At 38.7% G+C, this 7,480-nt stretch overlaps 1 long non-coding RNA gene across 1 annotated transcript; it reads right to left on the bottom strand.

Moving 5' to 3' along the window:
- Positions 1–280: 280 nt before the first annotated feature.
- Positions 281–3,128, bottom strand: LOC122816507. The gene is made up of 2 exons (XR_006367083.1): positions 2,180–3,128; positions 281–2,147 (listed from the first exon to the last, which is right to left on the bottom strand). It is a non-coding gene; the product is annotated as an uncharacterized LOC122816507 (long non-coding RNA).
- Positions 3,129–7,480: the final 4,352 nt, after the last annotated feature.

Genomic DNA, 7,480 nt, shown 5'->3' with positions numbered 1-7,480 from the left:
TCTAAATAAAAAAGGATGGCTCAGTATACTTTTAATGCACTTAGGATTGCAAGACAAAAAGATGAATCAAGTGCTCGTAGTCGCCTCTATAGGTACCAACAATTCCAACTTTGTAGTGTTGTCTTTTATAAGTAATACCTGTAGCAGCTGTTTTGTAAAGTGCTTCGTACTTTCTCCTTCTAAGTTAATAAAATGTAAATGGCATACTCCCCATCCCATTTGTATCTCAGCATTTCCATAAAGAAATTGAAAAATGACAAGCAATAAAGAAACAAATCACTAAACTTAAACGTCTGTTTTTTATTGATCTTTATTAATGTTAATAACGTTCCTCTCTTCTGCTAGCACATTTTGGCTCATTGCTGTCTGTACTGCAGTGAGAAGGACACGTTAAATGTCATCTACCATAAAAAGGCACTTTACAACTGTTAAAATACTGATATTAAAAATAAACCTGAAATGTGCAAAACATTTTATACTGGTCCTCTAAGACCTAGTCTAACAGAATCACATGCTGTACTAGAGCTAACTCTTTGAGTATAGGCCAAACATTTGTTTCAGTCTTAACCTAACTGATGAATCAGCCACATTAAAGTCAAATCAATGAATTAGAAGCTGTAATTACTTTTGCATGTGCCGATGTTACAGTGCATGCTAAACAATGCCCTCTTTTGTAATTACTTCTTGTTTGGTAGTTAGTGGCATTGTTAAAAATGCCTTCCAAATATGAAGAAAGCAGTTAACAATGATTCATTTCTGTTCTGAGGTGTTAGGTACTTAGGACTGAACTGGGGAGGTTAGCAGACAAGGAACTGGTGCCAGCCAGCTCCAATTCTCCTGTACAATACACCTTTAGACACACAGTTAGGTTAGATTTTCAAAGGAAAAGAGAAGCAAAGATGTTGATAGCAAAAACCAACCTAAACCTTTTCTTACAAGAACTTAATACTAGATAATGATGCTTTGTGGGTGTGTCCTAAAATATGTCTCCAGACATTAAGGGTAGCGCTAATAACCATCAGCCATTGCACATACTGTAGGTATTCAGGCACCACTCACAGTTGCTATTAAATGCTCAGGGATCTTGCAATGCCATAAGACAACTAAATAAAAATTAACTCAGCAGTTTACTTCTTTACACTCTGCTGTGCTAATTAAACTTTTCATTCTGAAGAGCTTAGAAGATAAACATGTTTATGAACTTATTTTATAGTTTATCAAAGCAATGCCTTTAGTGAATAACATATGTGTCTCAGTCCCATTTAGCATCAACAGACTGTAATTGGAATCATTCATAACTGGCTGTGTTGCCAGTTATAGGCATTACTTTTAATTAATAAAGTAGTTATATGCATTTCTTCTCCAAAATCTTCAGAATAAAAAGATTAATGGGTAGGCTAACATACAATAAATGTTTCACTTTGCTCACTAAACCAACTTACAAAACCATCATGTAACCCAATAAATACAAATGTTTATATCAATTGTCCGTTCTAGCACTTTAAGATATCAAAGAGTGTATTTTAAAACCTATCCTCCTTCTTATACCCATTGAAACCTATTGCCCAGTATGGAATCCTGGTCAGCTCTAGTCCCTTGTCTAGCTGTCCATATAAGTAAACACTAGCTGATTTAAAGCTGCCTCATATCTAGTGAGAATCCATTATTGGTGCCTCACGATGACTGACAGGTATAACTACTTACTAAAGTTAGAGGTCTCCCTATGACCTCCAATCACATTTGTTAAGCACCACATGCACACATCCACATCTCAGGGCACTCCACTCCATCTATACATGCTGATGTTTTCAGAAATCACTTCCAAAGCCTATAGACATAGGACTGAGAAAACAAAACTACTAGCTCATGGCATCACTTTCTGCTATGTCCTTCACCCCCCCCCCTCCCCCGCACCACTAATAGCCAATACACATACCTCTAACAGTCACAAGGGGTGTTGACTCCAAACTTTTAAGGTTAGTCTGCATCTACTCATGGTACTGTTTTGGTAAGTGTTTACTCAATTTTCAGACGCTCTGATACTGCATCTACTCATGGTACTGTTTTGGTAAGTGTTTTCTCCATTGTCAGACACTCTGACTCCACTGTCTCTGGGCTGGATAAGAATGGGGTCATGGGTACCTAACCTTTCAGAGCCAGAATCCAGGAAGTACCTAACCTTTCAGAGCCACAATCCAGGAAGTATTGAGGGTTGTCCAATTTCTCCATCCTGTCAAATGTGATTACAACCAGGTAGTTGTCCATGGGGGGATGACTAGGTGCTCTAGCTAGAGGTATGCAAAAGGTTATGATGGACCTTGCTATGCATGTATCTGAGGCAGGAAAGACTCTCTTCTTGAATGGTATTTTGCCATCACAGAGAATGACAGAAAGATTCAAAGACAAGACAGCCATCTTTATTTACTGGCTATATAGCTGGCATTTTAAGAAGATTCAGTACGTGTTCACTTGAGTTGCCAAGCCTTTCTGCTTTGCCAAGGATGGTCTACACCTCTTTTACCGGGGTTAAAGAATTTTCTGTCCCTGTTGTACCTTTTACAGGCAGGGTCCATCTATTGGACATTCAAACCTAATAAATCCCAATTTGTAACAAATAAAGGTAGCTTCTACTTAATGCCAGAAATCTTAATAGACATTTGCCCAAACTTGAGGCCCTCTAACTGAAACATATTGATATTTGTATAGTAAGTGAAACATGGTTTCAGTGTACTGAAAGTATTCCCTACATTCATGGGTTCATTACCTATAATACTTTTTGACCCACTGGCAACTGGGGGGGGGGTATTAGTATTTGTCTATTTGTCAGAGGTCCCATCATGTCTTGAAAGATTTGTTATGACTCCAAATCATCTCTTGGCATTACTTCAGTGATGTTGTTTAAGTGTGCACAGTGTGACAAAGCATGGTCTAACTCTTAGCATCACCCCGGACAGTGTGACACAGCACATTATAACTGTTTTCCTCACAGTAAACAGTGTGTACAGTGCAGTATAACATTTGTCATCATGCTAAACAGTGTGACACAGTGTGGTGTAACTCTTCTCACCATTCTGACATTACTGCAGTGAGGAATGTTCATTTACCAGTATACACAGTGTGACTTTTGTCATCACCCCGGACAGTGTGACACAGCACATTATAACTGTTTTCCTCACAGTAAACAGTGTGTACAGTGCAGTATAACATTTGTCATCGTGCTAAACAGTGTGACACAGTGTGGTGTAACTCTTCTCACCACTCTGACATTACTGCAGTGATGAATGTTCATTTAACAGTATACACAGTGTGACTTTTGTCATCACCCGGAACAGGGTGGCACAGCACCTTATAACTCTGCCCATCACCTTGAACAGTGTGACATATAGTACAACTCTTCTTATCACCCTGAACAGGGTGGCACAGTATGGTATAGCTATTCTCATTACCCTGAACAGGGTCGCACAGTACAGTATAACTCTTATCATCACCCTTACATTGCTGCAGTGATGAATGTTCATTTACCAGCATGCACAGTGTGACACAGCATGATATAATTCTTCCCAAAACACTGAACCGTGTGGCACATGGTATAATGCTTCTCATCACTCCAAACAGGGTGGTACAGAACTTTATAACTCTTTTCATCACCCTGAATTGGGTGGCATAGTACTGTATAACTCTTTTCATCACCCTGAACAGAGTGGCACTGCACTTGATAACTCTTCTCATCACCCTGAACTGGGTGGCACAGTATGGTATAACTTTTGTTATCACTTTGAACTTCATCAAATTTTCTTTTTGGATCTAGAATACTGAATGACAACTGATTCAATCAGAAGTTGGAAGAAAAAAAGAAAATGAATGTTTTTTGTAATGTGCAATGCCCCTCACCCCAAACATTTCCCATCTGGGAGATGAGTCATTCCCACTACAACTCCGCCAACTACAACATAAAACTAATATAACTGCAAATTGGGGAAAGGGGATATCCCCCACGGTGACCTGGAATTCCGCAGAACAATCTGATGTGCCTTAATCAATGGAGTTAGTGTCAAAGGAAGTGACTGACTCTGAGCACATTATGCTTTTGGAAACACTTTAAAATTTTCTGTCATTTCCAGCTGTCCATGGAGGTAAACACTACTTGCTTTAAAACTGCAATACTTTTACTGCAAGCTTAGAAAGGTCTTTAGAGCCATCATTTTTTCTCTTTAACATTGGCTCTCTTAGGTGTCAACAATCGGTCATTTTGAGGTTCCCCTCCCCTGGACACAAGGGAATATATAGATGGTTCTATTACTGCATTTATGGGAGATTTTCTTATACAGAATATCTTTTCCCCTTTCTGGTGATTTTTTGCACATATAGGTTAACATGTACATGACCCTCTGAAGATTTCAGTGTACATTATCCCAAGTGCACAGTCCTGTATACAACAAAGCTAGGTTGAAGAAACTCCACCCACAAAATGAAGAAAAGCTGGTTAATTCATTTACCCAGCACCAATTACCAAACTTATTCACTGAACATGTGCCTTTGGTTTCACCGTTAGGAATTCTTCTTTTCTGCTAGTGGACTGGTGTGCCATGGCAATTCAGAAAAATGATATTAGTTAATGTTTATTTATCAGTTATGTTTCATTATCACAAGTGAACTTGGGTGAAGTCGGAGAGCCTTATACAGTGGAGTGTCAGTGGCTCAACAAGTAGCCCACATACCTTTGATGCTAGATGATTGGAAAGCTGTAGGTTTTATTCCCACCCAAAGTGTTTTGATTCATTTTATCTGGTACTTAGCAGAAAGGATTAATGCTGTGAGCTTTTAACAAGCTGCTTCCTGTTATTTAGAGTTTGACTTCTTCAATCTTTACTTGCCTGATATATAACCTTCAAAAGCCACTTAACTAGACAATGCTTTAGAGCAATTTGGCTCCTCAGTGGTCTACTGGTCCACATGACTAGCACCTACCTATGAACTATCTTAGTTTATGAAACAGAAGTAGCTGTTTGGTACTTCACATAAAACATCCATTACCCAATGCACCAGTACCTCACTGGCATCAAACAATGTCATTCAAGCAGGGAAAGCTTTTGCTCCTGTCTGTATCTGCTAATGATAATCCTATATATAATCACTCAAACATGCATCATTTTGCACATAGGCATAATTAAACAAAATAAATGACTACATGTTGTGACAATAAGAGGTATAGACAGCCATGCCAGGAGAAGTATGGCAGTGGATGTATGACTTGTGTTGGCACAGCTAGCTGGAGTTTTGTAAATAATTATATGTTATTTGCATATCAAACTGATTTGTACAGATGTTTGTGCTGATAATGTATTGGTGAGGTTTGCCTGTGTTAAATTGTATCAACATTGCACCCTGCTGGAATGAAAATAAATGTGCATATATTATTGTAGCTGAATTAAATCTATATGTAGAGGATACTGGGACAGCAGACGTTAACCAGCTAGCTAGAAATGTAAATGAGATGTTAAACCATTAAAACGTCACCCACAGTGCTGAATAGGACTGGAGACGGTGGTTTTGGAAGAAGCCTTTGTTTATTAGCTCAGTAAAAAGAGGGGACGCCCTAGGGTTTGCCATATACACTTTGATGTGTATTGTAGCCATCTATCCTAACTTCATGTCACAGATTCAAAGGGAGATACTGTGAGAACCTAGAGTCTGGTGACCAGATGAGGTCATTATGCAAGCCATATTGGATATTATATTTTACAGGGAGTAATCTTGAGTATTGAGTATTCTGTTTTGGGGAACCAGACTAGAAAGACTGCTCACATATTTCATTGTGCCTTGCTCTATCAAGTAAGTTATTAGGGAATAGCAATTCTCCTGGGTTCAGTCAGAAATATAGTGAAGCTTAGTATAAAGATTGTTTTTCTTTATTTATATGAGTCTGTCCATCAATGTTATTTTCAACATTTCCTGTGATTTGACCTCTGTGGTGTACTGTAAATATATATTTAGTATTTTTTTGCTCTTTTATTGTTTATTATTAAATATATTTAAACTTTTCATTGTGGCCGGTGGTTTTTAGAAATATATAAGCTTTGAGAGTATTTGCACATATCTACTTGGTGATAACTCTGGCCACTCCTGAAAGCCTTGCTGTTTGGTCAGCATTACATTTGCATTAATATTAACTTCACTCAACATAATTGGATACCCTTTTAAGAGCCTTATAGTAACTGACTGGTGGCAGTGAATCTTCCTTATAGTCTGGGCAAAGTTGGTAGAGTGGATAATTGATGCCAGCCTTTCCCAGGTGTGTGCATGTATGTGAAAATTAAATCTCAAAGAGTGTGTATGTGTCAGCTACTTGGGGCAGGGACATGAAACACTGGTTACACAGTTCCAGTGGGGAGCCTTATTGGGGATCTGGGGAGAGGCAGATAGAGACACCCAAACCCCAGACTAAGTGTGTGCCCTGTGTGCTCTTAAGGGAAATTGTACTTGATGCAGAGAGATCTGCATCTAGAAATACTGAGTGTATCCATTTGTATTCCAAGTGCATGTCCCTTTCCAGTGTCAGTGGTGAGGATTCAGGCTCCTTGATTACTGGTCCAGCTTGGGGGCGTCACACATGTACTGAGGTTTATTCTATCTAATAGACCTACATTTATTCTCTGCACAGTAGTGTTTTAAAAAAGCACTCTGGTACTGTACAATTTTGATCTGTTCCCCATTTTCCTGCAGTTAACTAATTCCTATAATGAATTTTTAAATGCTTGGCAGTTAATAAGTTGCTTCCTGTAGTCAAAGGTGCAGAGTTAATTCTGTCCTCCTCCATTTGCTTACTGTTTGACCATGAGCTACATAGTACTTCCAGGACATCCCTGGAAAGGGGCACTTGGCTTCAGTGGGCATACCTGGTTAACAAATACATAAAATACTTATCAGTATTTGCTTACTTATCAGGCTCAGCCATACCTCCATGTGCAAGCTGTTAGTAAATGCAATGCACATGCAACAACCGTTCAGATTAGTTAATTCATCCATGTGTTTACGTTTATGTTGTATTAATATTGAATTGAATATCATGAGAAAAAAATGAGTACCTAGAAAAGAAAACATGTAGATGGGGTGCATAAGAACATACTGTCTAAAGGCAGACAGTGACTAAAGGTCAAGCCTGAACTTGGACACCATAGCAGTGATATAGAAATGTTAGTCACAGAGTCACTCTGCAATGGATACGTTACAGTGTTTATGTACTTTTTTCCAGCTATTGGCACTTATTTGCCTACTCATTTTATTTAAGTCACCACTAAATTACTTCTTCCATTCCACACAGCTAAGGAATCCTCAATCCCCACAAATCTCTAAACTATCAAACAAGTAGCACTTTGCTATCATAATACAGTGTCAGGAACCCATGCCTTGTTGTAATGACAAACACAGAGCTTCAGTGACTCATCCGAGCAGATCTGTGGGTCCTATTCCTTCCTTCCAA

Source organism: Protopterus annectens, chromosome 12.part0 (assembly GCF_019279795.1).
Source record: "Protopterus annectens isolate FY-2018-M chromosome 12.part0, PAN1.0, whole genome shotgun sequence".
NCBI lineage: Eukaryota > Metazoa > Chordata > Ceratodontiformes > Protopteridae > Protopterus > Protopterus annectens.
The sequence above is the reverse complement of the archived record's forward strand: the minus strand, read 5'-3'. Positions and strand labels throughout refer to the sequence as shown.